This window comes from Ursus arctos, unplaced genomic scaffold (assembly GCF_023065955.2).
Source record: "Ursus arctos isolate Adak ecotype North America unplaced genomic scaffold, UrsArc2.0 scaffold_22, whole genome shotgun sequence".
NCBI lineage: Eukaryota > Metazoa > Chordata > Mammalia > Carnivora > Ursidae > Ursus > Ursus arctos.
In genome coordinates this window covers 37,959,767-37,976,084 of record NW_026622897.1, presented here as the reverse complement: position 1 = coordinate 37,976,084, position 16,318 = coordinate 37,959,767, and the positions used below count along the sequence as shown (strand labels likewise).

At 35.0% G+C, this 16,318-nt stretch overlaps 1 protein-coding gene and 1 pseudogene across 1 annotated transcript in view; one reads left to right on the top strand and one right to left on the bottom strand.

The window, feature by feature from the left end:
* LOC113259800 (glutathione S-transferase P-like) overlaps window positions 1-12,309 on the top strand; it is a 40,640-nt pseudogene extending 28,331 nt beyond the window's left edge.
* CNTN5 (contactin 5) overlaps window positions 1-16,318 on the bottom strand; it is a 1,310,719-nt gene that overhangs the window by 502,764 nt on the left and 791,637 nt on the right. The gene's annotated exons all lie outside the window — the stretch shown is intronic.

Genomic DNA, 16,318 nt, shown 5'->3' with positions numbered 1-16,318 from the left:
GGAGACTTTGGACGTAATAAAATACTTTGGTGTATTTCAAAACTATTACAACTTTGGCGGCTGTGCAGATGACAGTCTAATGAGAAGTACAAGCAGAATGTACTCGTGAGTATGTCCTTTAAAATTTGTTTTATCTTACTTTACTGTGTGTAACCATAGTTTCAAATTTATTTTCCTTTAAGTACTATGAATCATTCTTTAGTTAATTGAATCGCACTTTAAATAATTTATTTAATGATATTAATCTGTCGTCTTTCATAACAACATTATATTTATATTTAAATATATAAAGAAAAGTATTTATACATCATGACCATATCAGAAATATATTGATTACATTACTGTATAAACCGAACAAACTAATAATTTCAACAACTGGATTTGATGATAAGTAAACATCAAGTATTTAGACATAAACCTCTTGATGAGAAAAACAACTCCAACTGGATTTTTTTCTGGCTTTGATGTTGTTGTTTCTACATTTGTGGACAAATTAAAAGCCATCCCAGGAAAGAAAAAAGGGCAATGAATCTACAAAATTCTTTGTCATATTTTCTTTCCCTTCAAATTTATGTATATGTCCTTCTGTTGTTTTCTAGACCATAAATACATATAAAACATGTTTCTCAGTACCTAACACTAAGCATGTGCTGCATAGTTGTAGCTGTAAGAGAAACACTTCTGCATTTATTATTATCAAGATTCAAATTCCAGCTCTTAACACCAGGCTAATGATCAATTTTAAAAGAAGAAAATCTTTTTTTTTCTTCTAAATTAATAGCAATTAAGACCAGCAATTATTTGTAATTTAAGCAATCCAGATCCAGGCTGGCTAATGGTAAGATATTCTGAGTAATGATTATAATACCCAGGGTCTGTACTTTAATCAGTCTCATTAAGGAATTGTAGAGCTCTGATATTTAAAATCCTTTACTAATTACAAATTCAGTAGGTTGACAATGTTCTATAAACTGAAAACTATTTTCTTTTGTATTCGTATTTCCTTCAAGAACTTGATCCTGTTATTTAGAATTTACAGAGTATTTCCTTTAGTTCTGTTCTCAAGGGTTTAGTATTAATGGCATATAATTGTTAAATCTTTTGGTAGTTTCTTAAATTTGATAATTTTAAGATTGCTTTGGTCCTATTATGAGTAAATTTCTACTTACAAAGAAATTAGACATTACACTCTCTTCCCATGATTTAAAGGCAATCCAGGCTGGTTCTAACTACAATTAGGTCAGGCCTGAAAGAGAAAATGCAGTTGGCCATAAAGAACCTAAATAATTACTACAAATATATTCATTTCCAATTTATATATTCTTGCTATGACATTTTAAAGTTTGAGAAACCAGATAAAAACTTGTCAGATATAATAGAGTTATTGAATTTCTTCTAAGGGTATATGGGGTTAACACATAAGTCACTCTTCTTTCCATACTAATAAGGAGGGAAAATATGAGGAGAGTTATGGTGGACTTGTTGCTTTTTATGTTTTCCCCCAAAAGGCAGCTTTCAATTTGTCTGTAATTATGAAGAAAATCTGGGGTAAAAGCTCATCTGAAATATAAGTTCAATTTTCTAGCCCAAAGATCTATGTTAAAATTCCTCATGGTTTAATGTTTACTTCTGATTAAACTTAGTGATTGAAATTATTAGTTTGGTTTGCTTACATAATAATAATATATTTCTGATTTTGTCATTATGTATAAATATTATTCTTTTTTAAAGATTTATTTATTTGAGAGAGAGAGAGAGAGCAGCACACACACTGGGGGGAGGAACAAAGGGAGAGGAAGAGAGAATCTTAAGCAGACTCCACACTGAGTGCAGGTCCCTACTCGGGGCTCAATCTCATGACCCTGAGAGCATGACCTGAGCTGAAACCAAGAGTGGGGCACCTAACCAACTGTGCCATCCAGGTGTCCCTAAATATTATTATTTTTTATAAGGTTAGCCATACTTTACCATGTCTAGTAAAGATTTAAAACATACAAATTACATTAATAATATCCAAACATGGCTTCCTCTAATAGAAGAGTTTCTGAACCATTATTCAGATTTCATGATTGTTGTCAAATATATATTGAAGGTCTCTGGCTGGAGGTGAGGGGTAAGGAATGGAAAGGTGGGGTGATCATGGTGGTTTGGAAATCATTGTTTTATCCTGGGACAAGTTTACTTCTTACGGTTGAATTATAAATCTGAAGGTTAAATGATTACAGTTTTTGCTATCAGTTGAAAAAAATCCCACCTCTCTACTCTTGCTACATTTATGCAATCAAATTTATTTAGAGAGCAATTAAACACTTTTCTCCTTCCAAATATAGGCACAGCATATATCCCCAATCACAAAGCCATTTATTATGCTATTCCCAGTTCTACCGGCAAAATCATGTATTAGTGTGTCTACCACTGAGAGTGGAGCCTTCCAATTAGGTGACATGGCAGGGGGCAAGGATAAATCAGCATTTCCATTTCCAGATAGCATCCTGAAGCTAACAGTGCTGCTCAATACTGTGCATCATCCAGGAGGCTAAAATTGCTTGAAACTTCCTGGAAAATTTTAATTGTAACATTTTAAAATAGATCCCTAAGGGAGTAGCTACCCTTTTCTAATCATCTTTGCCACACAGATCTGATTTAATACCTGGAATACAGAAGCAAACTGAGCAGAGGTAAAGTCTATGAAAATCAGTCTGTCATAGTCTACACCATATTCTGCTCTATCTAGATCAATTGACTACATATTATCAATTCTTCACATTTTGCCTTGTCAGATAGTTGCAACTGGTGATCCTGTTTCCTGGTATGTAGTTTAAAGAAATGAGTAGATTTCAGCCATGTATTTATAATGAACATAAAGAAGGAAATAAGATAACAATTTTGGCAGATAGAAAGGAGATTTAGGGAGTAGTCGAAGAGGTCAATTTTATGCTTGCTAGTGTTCTTATTTAAAGAATTAAAGCTTAATATTATGCCAATTTCATAAGAAATAAAACTCAGGATCTTTTTCATGTAAGATATATTAAACGTTTTGAGTTTTATTTATATTTATTACTATTCAACATCTATAGAAGATAAAGGCAAGGCTTTTCAGTAAGTTCAGGATTGAAATCATCACTGGATTTCGAGAAATCACCATTTCTCAGAGCTTTAATTCCCTCGTAGTAATGTGTATGAAACTGTGCCTCACTGAGTTCATAGATCCAGATATGCAAATGTATGTAAAAATAATTTATAAACATTTTAAGGCCTAAATCTAGCAAACAGTATGGAGAAAATTAACATTAAGAGGTTCCCTGGAACTTATTTTTTATGAGTTCAGAGCAGTCTTCAAAATATTAATTTTGAGATGTCCTATAGATAAATGGAACAAGTGGTACTCCATAAGAGGATATTGTAGTTTGATTATTGGTCACCTACACTCTGAAAGTCCCATGTCATTTGGTGTTGAAATCACTGAAATTGCCTTTGTGTTTTAATCTATTCTTTCCCAATTGTCCTTTGTTCTGCTCAGACTAATGTCTCTAAAACATAATTCCATCAATTTTCTCACTTATTTAAGACCTACAGGAGTCCCTCTTATTTATCCATTCAAGCACAAATTCAAGAGATTATAGACCAGCCAAAATCTCCCTCATTTTTACTGTCAATATTTATCTGTCTGCCTCCTCAGCACAAATCTTCACATGTACCACTACAGTTGATCTTCCCCACCTCACACTATACTGCTTGCCACCTCCTGTGATGAACAGTTTGTCTTCACCCCCTCCTTATGCCTCCTTCCTGCTTTTCTGCAACTACATACTCATTGCACCTTTTGGTGCTGTGCACTGACTTGGAATCATCTTGCTCTAAATCCTGTTTCATTATGTGAATGTTCTTACAAACTGGAGCACAGACTTTGAAATCAGAGACCTAAGTTTAAATCCCATTTCCATACTTACTAGCTGGGAGAACCTAGGCAAGCGTAAGACTGTTTACCTTTATCAAAATAAGATTGGTGCATCTTACTTTTAAAAGTTGTTTTGAAAATTTAGATAATCATTATATAAAAAAGCCTGGTACATGATAAATTTTCAACAAATTTTGGGTTTAGCTATGATTATAATTGTTATAATTACATATTTTCTTACATGATAGTTTGTTCTTTGATTGTTTCAGGTACATTTCTTGGGTGTTATCTCTTGCGTACCATGTCTGGTATATCTTGGGTGATTTCCTCCTTCTCAGTGTGATAGGCAGAATAACATTCTCCCAACAGTGTCCATGTCTGAATCTTGGAATTTGTGAATATGTCAGTTTACATGAAAAAAAAAAAAGGAATTAAAGTTTACCTGTAATTAAGGCTGCTAATCAGTTGATCTTAATATAAGCAGAGTTTCCTGGATTATCCAGGTGGGCCCAATGTAATCAATAGTGTTCTTAAAAATAGAGGAAGGCAGAAAAAGAGAATCAGATGTGATGATGGAAGCAGAGAGATACTATGCTGCTGGTTTTGAAGATGGAGAAAAGGGGTCACAAGACAAAAAAAATTTAGGCAGCCTCTAGAAACTGGAAAAAACAAGGTAACTGATTATTCTTTAGGGCTTCCAGAAAGGAATGCAGCGCTGCTCGCCCTTGATTTTTCCTCACTGAGACCCATGTTGAACTAGCCTACAGAACTGTAAGGTAATAAAAGTGTGCCACTTCAGCAACAAAATTTTTGGTCATTTATCACAGCAGCAAAAGAAAACTAATATACCAATTCTTCGCCATAGCAACCGGCATGGTACTGGCACATAGTAGGTGTTCAGTAAAAGCATATTTATTTAAAACACCACTTTTATGTTGCCTCCTTGTCATGCCAAAAAAAAAAAAAAAAGCATTAGGAGTGGGAAAGACGGTCTTTTTTCTATAGATCATAACAGAATGGTCTCTTTCTACAGCTCTTGGATCTAAAAAACAGTGATCCTGACTGCAAGAAGTAACATGTTTATTGCACTTCTTTTGAAGTGAGAATTAGTTGAAAAGACATAAGCTTTAGAATCACCTAGATCAGTGTTGGAATTCAAGGTTTATTTCTAAGTATCTGTATGGTCTTTTGGGATTGGAGCCTTATTCTATATAGTCTATGTGGCAGTTACCTCAAGTAGTTTCTGCTCACTAAAATTATAAAAGTCCCCAAATACCTCCACAATTCCTAGTGGCCTATAAATTTTCGTTCCCCAAGCAACCATATTCTTTTATAAAGATGATACGGGAAGTTGTAATAGGGGTTGATAAATACTGCACTACGATGTGCCTCTTGGGGAAGGGACACGTCCACAGGGGAGAGGAGCCCAAGGAGCTGAAATAAAATATGGTGTTAGTACCCACAGACTAAACCCAACTCCCTGTGAGACTTCCTCCACAAATGGTCACAGCAGTAAATCAGTAGTCCTCACTCTGATTCTCAGAACAGTAGAAACTTGTTAATTTTAGTGCTAGTTCCTGAACCTTCGCTCTGATAGTGGTGTCAAGTGGCTAGGAGGCACAAAGCGTATGCATCAGCACCAAGTGTCCAAGAAATTTAACTCCACCAGGGATGGGAGGCACCCTGAGTTTTGGGAAGATTTTAAACAGAGCATGAAAAAGAACTTCAATTTCTTTGGGCCTCAGTTTTCTCAGCAGCAAACTATAATAAACATGGTTTTCCTGCAGGATCATACTGAGAATTAAAATCACATATTTTAAGCACCAAATACTATACTAAGTATAACATAGACAATTATGAAAAGATAAGTTTTTATTTTATTTTTTTTATTTATTATATTATATTATATTATATTATATTATATTATATTATATTATATCACCATACAGTACATCCCTAGTTTTTGATGAAAAGTTCCATGATTCATTACTTGCGTATAACACCCAGTGCACAGTGCAACAAATACTAATAATGTAGGATAAGGAACCAGAACTTCTGTACTCGTAATATGTGCCAAGGAAATGTTAAGCTGTGTCATTTCCTATTTTTTTTTTTGAGTGTGTAAAGAAAGGACAGCTTACTGGCTTCTATACTCATAAGTGTACTTTAGAGCAAGAGCACTCCTGACAAGCCACTTGGAAACCACCTAAATAAGTCTGTAAGATCACATTACTTCTTACTACAAATTACATCCTCAGAATATTCTAGAAGCTAGAGTACCTACCCTCAGATATTCCTGGATGCTGCTAACATGTGAAATTAGCAAACTGTGGCAATATAATATAAAAACCAGTAGCATTCTCAAAAAGGACTATTGCATTTTAAAATATATATAAACAGGAATAGCAATAGCTAGCACTATGCTGTGAGGTAGGGAAAGAAAAAAAAAACAAACTTGAATCCATATGGCTATTGTCTTAAATCATGAAGAAGTAATTAAAACAAGTGAAACCAAAGCAGGCTACAACTACATATAAGCCCAGATTTAATGAGTTGTGGAAAATGCAATAAACTAAACAAATCATACATTACTATTAATTAATGGGCTGTAAAAGACTTCCAGGTGGCTTAGGGAAATAATTTTTATTTTATATTTTAGAAAGAAAGTTTTTGAAATTATAAGATAAGTATAATTTGTCTTAGCTATTATTATCTAAAAATTGTAATATTTCTGCTTCATTATAAATGATTATTTAGATTACTTAAAATACATGTTTTCTTTATTCCTTATATGAAACTATATTCATAAATTATTTCTGAATTATCTTGTAACAGATTATATTCATCTTGATATATAAATATTATATTTATAAACTTATAAGTCATAAATATTTTCTCCATAAATATTTTCTCCCGGTAAAATGAAATAATTTTATTAGGGGTTATGTTATTATAATTTTCATAGTATGCATATCCATACATAGTATGTATATATGTAAAAAGGTTATTTGAATTCATTTTCTGGTATGTGGCATTCTTTTTTCTTTTTTCTTTTTTAGAGCAGGAGAGTGTGTGTGTACACAGAGGAGGGGAGCAAAGGAAGAGGGAGAGAGAGAATCTAAAGCAGTCTCCATGCCAGTGCAGAGCCCAATGTGGGGATCAAGTTCATTACCCTGAGACCATGACCTGAACCAAAATCAAGAGTCAGAGGCTTAGGCACCCTTGTATCTGGTATTTTTTTGTTAATCCAGTACACATTTATTATGTCCCAGTTCTCAAGACAGATTGAGATGGAAGACATTCACCACAATACCTGGCATAAAATAGGTATTTTGTTAATGTTGTTATATAGATCAAGGCAGAAGCAACTGATTCCTCTTCCTGTAACTCATATTCATTTATTAAATTAATGCATGTTTATTATATGCCAATGTTTGTATTTATTTTTAAGGGTTCACAAATATGATCATAATATTTGAATCACTTATGTCTCTTACTGGAGGCAAACAATAATTGTGGTATATGACTCTGCTTTAGAAAAAGAGTACACATTTTCATATGTTTATATGTGAATCATTATATTATAAACATAGAAAAGAATCTGTTGCCTTTTTCATTAGTTTGCTAATATATTGATGTGATATCCAATTCCTGAAAACTCGGAGGCAGAGTTTCATTATAACACACATTAAAAGAAAATAACTAAATGTTAAAATTAATTAGGGAGTTTAAGGTATATCTTTTTGAAGAAAATGACATCAGAGCTGAGATGTGATGAAGAGAAAGAGGGAGATTTGGATCCGGGGAATGAGAATTTCTGCCGGTAACACTCTTAATAAGACCCTATGGACAAGTGGCTTTGTGGTATCAAGGAAAGACTATGTCGGGCTGAAGCATAGTACCCTATGGGAGCCAAAAGTAGTAATATTAAAGAAGAGTGCACAGAATGAGGTCAGAAGAGGCTAAAGATGGACTACTAGTGCCAAAATATGTAGGAAGATAGCAGAGAATCATAGTCCAGAAGAGAAGACATAAAAGCAGGAATAGTAACAGAGACAGGATAGTTATCTATTTCATTGTAAGTTTTCAATAAATATCTAGTAGAAAGATATACTTCATTGTCTGGTAAAGGAAACAAAACAATATGTAAATAACTATAGTGTCCATTATCTTAATACTATTGTTAGAAATATTAACATTTTAATACTATTCTACAGATTATACACTTAAAAATATGTGCAAGGCACATTTAAGGCACTTGGAATATATTAGTAAGCAAAACAAAGATCCCTTATCTCATGGATGTCAAGAAGCAGGCTTACATATCTTTCCCCATGTATTTCTTGTATCAGTCTTATGAGATTGATATTAATATTATCCCTATTTCACCAATGAGAAAGCAGTTTTTAACTTGCCCTAAACTTTCCTACTGGGAGACTGTATTTGAACCCAGATTTGGGGGCTTTAAGTCACATAAACAGAGTTTTAAAAATCTGTCATTATAGAAAGGTCTCCGTGTTCTGAGAAAAGTCAAGAAAAATTTTATGGAAAACAGAGCATGTGGTTTATAATTTGAAGGAGATGTGCGATATCAATAGCTACAGAAATAAGAAGGCACTCCATGTCAGTAGATCTGTATGAGGCAGAGAGAAGAAGGGATATTACAAATTACATGTAGTAAATAATAAATGTGCATCAGAAGTGGGAGATGGTATCGGGAAAGGTTGATTGAGTACAGATGTGCAGTTCCTTAATTTGTATTAGTACGCAGTGGAACATGATTGTTTTTAAGCAGAGGGAGGTCTTGATAAGAACTGAGGTATAGGAAAACAGAGTGATGATCAAACCATTCAGGAAGCCATCACAATAGTCCAGGTAGAAGGTACGTTAAGGATTTCAACTAGGGTGTTTGCACTTTGGTAAGGAAAGGATGGATGTGTGAAAATTATTTGGAAATTGGTTGGATATGGTGGAGAAATAAGTGATAATGAAGACAGGCAATCAGTGATGTTCCTGAGTTTTCTAGTCTGATATCATTGGTACAACCTACAAAAGAGAAATTCAGAAGCTTGGCAGATTTTTATGGCAAGAAGATGAATTTAAATTGTGATGCTAAAGGAATTTAAATTGTGATGCTAAAGCATGGCACTAGCTATTAGAAATACAGTCAGAAACAAAGACATGGATTTAGGAGAGATGAGTTTATCCTATATAAAGATAATAGTTGAAAATGAGACAGTATCTGAGGTAGTTTATAGAAACAAGGGGGGGGGGGGAAGAGAGAGAGAGAGACAAAGTTGCCCAAAACTTAGGAATGCCTATACACAGTAAAAAAAACAAAACAAAACAAAACAAAACAAAACAAAACAAACAAACAAACAAACAAAAAAACCCCACAGGATTAAGAACAGAAACAAAACAGATACAAAATATGATGTGGAGTATCAGGGAGGAAAGACACTAAAAGAAAGTGATACATAAAAGTAAATTCTCTCAAACGGAGACTTATATGGGTGAAATACTGATCTAGGAATGAAGTACTTTTAAGATATCTGAGCATCACAGAAAACGTCAGGATAGGGCGATAGGTAATGTCAGACAGTGGATAAATCAAATTAAAGCCAACATTTCTACTGTAGCTCTCTGCAAAAGCACAATTTTGGGTGGTTAGAGATTCTTATAGGCTTCAAATGGGATAAAAGTAAAATTTTTTTGGTCAATTTTTCTATTCACGTGTGAGTATAATTAATTGAAAGGACCTATATTCTATACAATGCTGACAATGAAAGCCTATTTCATGATTAACTGCTCTATTTAAATATGGTCCGGAGACCTCAATATTGTTAAAAATTAGTTGAGTGTAAAATGAGGAGGAAGATGAAGCTAGGAGAACACCCATGCATTTTGTTGTTGAAGAGTTAATAGAACTTTAAATAATTTTTTCAATAGAATACAATGTTTACTATTGTGGCTTTCTTAACTTACTATTGAACTCCAACTATCCATCCACTGCCTAACTTTTAAAGAAGCAAATTTTTTTTTTTTTGCTATTTTTTACTATATGCTTGACATCTCAAATACTAACTTCTACTTCATTCCTCTAATGGAAATACTGTCCTTATATTCAACACTGCTCTCTTTATTGACAAATAGAGTTTCTTTATCCTTATTACCTATAAATAAATCGATTGAATTTGATGTGTTTGGCAAATCCTTGTACTGGAAAAGTCTCCCCTTTTGTTTTCCATGATTTATACTATTCAGTTTCTTTACCTCCCTGTCTGTAACTGCTCTCATTGATTTAGTCCTTCTAAGTAAAGGGGGGAAAAAATGTCCGTGTTATCCTACCTCTTTCATTGTATTAGGCTCCTCTTTGATGGAAAAAAAAAAAAGCAACTAACCTATTCCCTATTTTACCCTTCACTAACAGAGAAGTCATAAATAGGATAGATATATTATCTCAAACACAACAAGCTAAGCTAACTCTCAATTTCCTTTCTTATGCTAATGCTGATTTCTAATTTTTATTAGAATTAATATTTTATAATAAAATAGTACAGGTTTATAGCCTAGAATGAGTATTCAGTCCTTTTAGTGTAGGTAAAGACACTTCTTAACCAAACACACACAATACACACACACACACACACACACACACACACACACACCTGCACTTCAACCTTTAGAATTTATCATCATTAAGGTAAATTGAATCACCAGGTTGTATGCCTTTATCATGCAATTGAGAAAAGCCAGTTCATTTATTAAATGAGGTCTTAGGAGGTGGAAATTTCTCTAACAAGCTATTATATTTGTGGAAAAGTAGACTGTCTGGTGAGCTGCTTTTCTCCAAGATCTTTTTAAAGCTAATCATTTGAATTATCTGTCGGGCCTTGTGTTTTTCCTATTATTGTCATTTACTAGTGATTCACTATTTGAAGAGTTATATATGATTAATGAGTAATCAATAAATACTTTCTAAACTAAATAATGAAATATATTTTAAATTCCATTTTAAAAGAAAGAGATAATTATGAAAGTAAATTTTAAATGCAGAGTTGTGTTAAAATGTACATGAGGTTTTGTTATTTTTTTTCTCCACTCTGTGCAAGGTTATAAATTTTAGGAATGAAATAGGCCTATATAATCTATGAATAAAGAAAAACAATTCTGTTTTATAGTCTTATAGGGAGATGATAATTTGTCTCTATGGCAGAGGCCAGGGGGAAACAAATAACATCTGTTAAAGCAAAGATGAAGGATATCATTTTGTGGCAGAAGAGTTTCAGTGGACCCTGGGCAAAGACAAGTACTTCTAGTTCAAAAAGACAATGTAAAATGTATGTATTGGAATGTTTTATTTTTCCTTAGCTAGTAATGCTGAAATGTGTTTGACAACATCCAAGAAAATCTCATATTCAAAATGACACAGAGGTGCCAGAGTTGTAAAGGTAAACAAGATTATGTTGACAGTTAATTTTTATGTTTTTTATATATAAATAGTCATTTAGCTTTATCCATATTTATGATGTTATCCAGATTATGTTAGGAAGAAAATGAACTAAATGTAATTAGATTAATAGGCACAGATTTTATATTACTAGCATTTCCAAACATAAAAACTCAAATCATAAAATTTGGACCACAGTTAAAACTTGCCTCCATTAGTTTTGAGAGTAGAAAAACACTACTAGCTATTCAACTGTTTAGTTTAGGCCTGCAACAGTAACAGCAGCTATAAACTTTAGGTGCTAGAAAATAGTTTGAACTATAGCAGACTATCTGGGCTCTGCCACCGCCACCGCTGCTGCTGCTGCTGCCTGCATTTGCAACCGTGCCTCCCTACACCATTGTCTACTTCCCTGTTCGAGGACGCTGAGAGGCCATTTGCAAGCTGCTGGCTGACCAGGGCCATAGCTGGAAGGAGGAGGTGGTGACCAACGAGAGCTGGCTGCAGGGGCAGCCTACCAAGTTCCAGGACAGAGCTCTTACCCTGTACCAGTCCAATGCCATCCTGACACACCTGGGCCTCTGCCCTGCACTATTCGGGAAGGACCAGCAGGAGGTGGCCCTGGCGGACTTGGTGAATGACGGCATCATGGATCTCCACAGCAAATACCTCATCCTTATCTACACCAGCTACAAAGCAGGCAAGGTCCTCCTGTATGTGAAGCCACCACCCCGGCACCTAAATCCTTTGGAGACCCTACTGGCCCAGAACCAGCCCTCCCTTGTGGACTACAACCTGCTGGACTTGCTGCTGATTCACCAGGTTCTGGTCTCCGGCTGCCTGCACTCCTTATCACTGCTCTCTGTCTAGTGGCACACCTCCGCACCCGGCCCAAGCTCAAGGCCTTCATGGCCTTCTGGAGCACCTGACCCTCTCCTTCTGCGGCAAGGGGAAGCAGTGAGAGATTATGGTACGGCAGGAGGCAGAAGGTGGGGATATCTGCCTTCCTATTCCCCAGGACCAATAAAATTTCTAGGAGAAAAAAAAATGAAGTAGGCTATCTGGATATTCTTAATTTCTAAGGTTAGACCTTATTCTAAGGTGAGTAACTGCAACAGACTGAATGGAGCTTATTTTGGAAGATAAAGACATCACTGAGACCACCACAGTCTCCATGTATCTCCTGAAACAAGTGTAACCTAGTATTGATAGTGAAATGGCATGAATTCTATTTATTTTACCTCTTTTAGAATTTGGGCTATTTTGAGTTTCACATGCACATTAATAAAAACCAATAAGAACTTCTCGACATAATATGAAATTATGCATCACTTGATTTATTTGAAAAAATAACATTAGAGTGAAAGCAGTTGATATGTGTGCTCTCTGTATAGATTGTATTGGCCTAATCAACCTGAATAGATCAGCCCCTGAGATAAAACAGACCAAAGAGTAGCCATATGTGAATACCCGGAAGTATAAATTAAAAGCAAGAATGATAAGAATGTGTATAAGTACATCAGATATATCACATAAAGTTAAAGTCTTTTGGCTGTGTGGCCACAAACAGAATACAAGATCTTTTAGTTTCCTTTTTTTTTTTTTAAAGATTTTATTTGTTTGGCAGAAAGAGAGAGCGAGGGGGGCGGGAGAGCGATAGGGAGAGCACAAGCAGGGGGAGAAGCAGGCTTCCTGCCAAGCAGGGAGCCGGATGCGGGACTCAATCCCAAGATCCTAGGATCATGACCTTAGCGGAAGGCAGACACCTAACCTACTGAACCACCCAGGCATACTTCATTTCAATTTTCTGATCTCAAAATGAGAGTCTATGAGACCTCTCAGCGTAACTTCAGGATCATTTGGGTGGTTTAATGGGATATCATGTGCAGAAACGCCACAAAAATTTTATTAAGAGATCTGGAACTAGAATCAGACAGAGTAAGACTTGAATTTCACTTTCACATTTTATTAACTATGTCACATTGGACAAGTGAGCTATCTCCCTCAGTTTCCTAATTTTCAATATATTTAAGTGTGGATAATGCATACATTATGGTGTTTTTTATTTGTAATTGAATATAAAATTATACGCAAAAAGCTTACCTCAGTGTCTGCCACATAATATTCTCTTAATAAATCTTAGCAATTATTGTTAGCATTTTTATTATATACTATTAATGCTTATATCATAAATATAAATACTATATAAGTATCTAACAGTTAAATTAAATTATACAAATTGATAAATACAGTTATTTTCATTACGGTGTTTATTTCATGTACAAAGAATCTTGCTTTTCTTAATCTCATAGGGGGTGAATCAACTAAGATAAAAAATACCTAGATAGTATTTTAAGAAAAAACAGGAAAAAGATTCTGAGATACAAAATATGAAATTGAGTAGAAACACTGGCATAAAATGTTCTCTAAAGGAAAAAATATAATCCTATTTATCTATCAAGAATGTATTTTTAAAATCAGGACAAGTAAAACATTGATAACTTTTTTCAATTCTTGTGGTCTAATAAAGGAAAAAAAATAATAATTGTAAAACAAACATTCTAGATCTGCTTGCATATTGGTGCATAGGAATTTAGAAATTATTTATTATTTACTTTATTTTATTTTATTCTATTCTATTTTATTTTATTATTAGTTATGTTAGTCACCATACAGTACTTCATTAGTTTTTTTAAATGATTTTTTACTATATTATGTTAGTCACCATACAGTACATCCCCAGTTTCCGATGTAAAGCTCGATGATTCATTAGTTGTGTATAACACCCAGTGCACCATGCAATACATGCCCTCCTTACTACCCAACACCAGCCTATCCCATTCCCCCACCCCCACCCCTCTGAAGCCCTCAGTTTGTTTCTCAGAGTCCATAGTCTCTCATGCTTCATTCCCCATTCTGATTACCCCCCTTTCTTTATCCCTTTCTTCTACCAATCTTCCTAGTTCTTATGTTCCATAGATGAGAGAAATCATGTGATAATTGTCTTTCTCTGCTTGACTTATTTCACTTAGCATTATCTCCTCCAGTGCTGTCCATGTTGCAGCAAATGTTGAGAACTTGTTCTTTCTGATAGCTGAGTAATATTCCATTGTATATATGGACCACAACTTCGTAATCCAGTCATCTGTTGAAGGGCATCTCGGCTCCTTCCATGATTTAGCTATTGTGGACAATGCTGTTATGAACATTGGGGTGCATATGGCTCTTCTCTTCACTACGTCTGTATCTTTGGGGTAAATACCCAGTAGTACATGGCTGGCTCATAGGGTAGCTCAATTTTTAACATTTTAAGGGACCTCCACACTGTTTTCCAGAGTGGCTGTACCAACTTGCATTCCCACCAACAATGTAGGAGGGATCCCCTTTCTCCACATCCTCTCCAACAATTGTTGTTTCTTGCCTTGTCAATTTTTGCCATTCTAACTGGCATAAGGTGGTATCTTACTGTGGTTTTGATTTGAATTTCCTTGAGGGCTAATGATTTTGAACATTTTTTCATGTGTCTGCTAGCCATTTGTATGTCATCACTGGAAAAGTGTCTGTTCATATCTTCTGCCCGTTTTATGATTTGTTTATTTGTTTCTCACGTATTGAGTTTGAGAAGTTCTTTGTAGATCTTGGATACCAGTCTTTTATCTGTAGTATCATTTGCAAATATATTCTCCCATTCCATGGGCTGCCTCTTAGTTTTTTTGACTGTTTCCTTGGCTGTGCAGAAGCTTCTTATCTTGAGGAAGTCCCATAAGTTCATTTTATCTTTTGTTTCTCTTGCCTTTGGAGAAGTGTCATGAAAAAAGTTGCTTTGGCCGATGTTGTAGAGATTGCTGCCTATGTTTTCCTCTATGATTTTGATGGATTCCTGTCTCACATCGAGGTCTTTCATCCCTTTGGAGTTTATCTTTGTGTATGGTGTGAGAGAGTGGTCAAGTTTCATTCTTTTGCATGTAGCTGTCCAATTTTCCCAGCACCATTTATTGAAGAGACTGTCTTTTTAACACCGGATGTTTTTTCCTGCTTTATCAAAGTTTAGTTGCCCAAAGAGACGAGGGTCCATATCTGGGTTCTCTATCCTGTCCCATTGGACTATGTGTCTGTTATTGTGCCAGTACCATGCTGTCTTTGTGATAGCAGCTTTGTAGTACAGCGTGCAAACCAGCATTGTGATGCCCCAGCATAGTTTTTCCTATTCAACAGTTCCTTGGCAATTCGGGCCTTTTCTGGTTCCTACAAATTTAAGAACTATTTGTTCCAGTTCTTTGAAAACTGTCATTGGTATTTTGATCGGGATAGCATTGAAAGTGTAGATTACTCTGGGTAGCATGGACATTTTAACTATGTTAATTCTACTGATCCATGAGCATGGAATATTTTTCCATCTTTTCGTGTCTTCTTCAATGTCTTTCAAGAGTGATTTATAGTTTCTAGAATATAGGTCCTTTACGTCTCTGGTTAAGTTAATTCCAAGGTAACGTATGGTTTTTGGTGCTATTGTAAATGGGATGGATTCCCTAATTTCTCTGTCTTCAGTCTCATTATTCGTGTATAGAAATGCAACTGATTTCTGAGCATTGATTTTGTATCCCGCCACATTACTGAATTGCTCTATAACTTCTAATAGTTTGGGAGTGGATTCTTTTGGGTTTTCCATATAGAGTATCATGTCATCTACGAAGAGAGACAGTTTTACTTCTTCTTTGCCGATTTGGATACCTTTTATCCCTTTTTATTGTCTGATTGCTGTTGCAAGGACTTCTCCTGCTATGTTGAATAATACTGGCGAGAGTGGGCATCCTTGTCTTGTTCCTGATCTTAAGGGAAAGGCTTCCAGCTTTTCCCCACTGAGAATGATATTTGCTGTAGGCTTTTCATAGATGGTTTTTATGAGATTGAGGAATGTACCCTTTATCCCTACACTCTGAAGGGTTTTAATCAGGAAAGGATGCTGTATT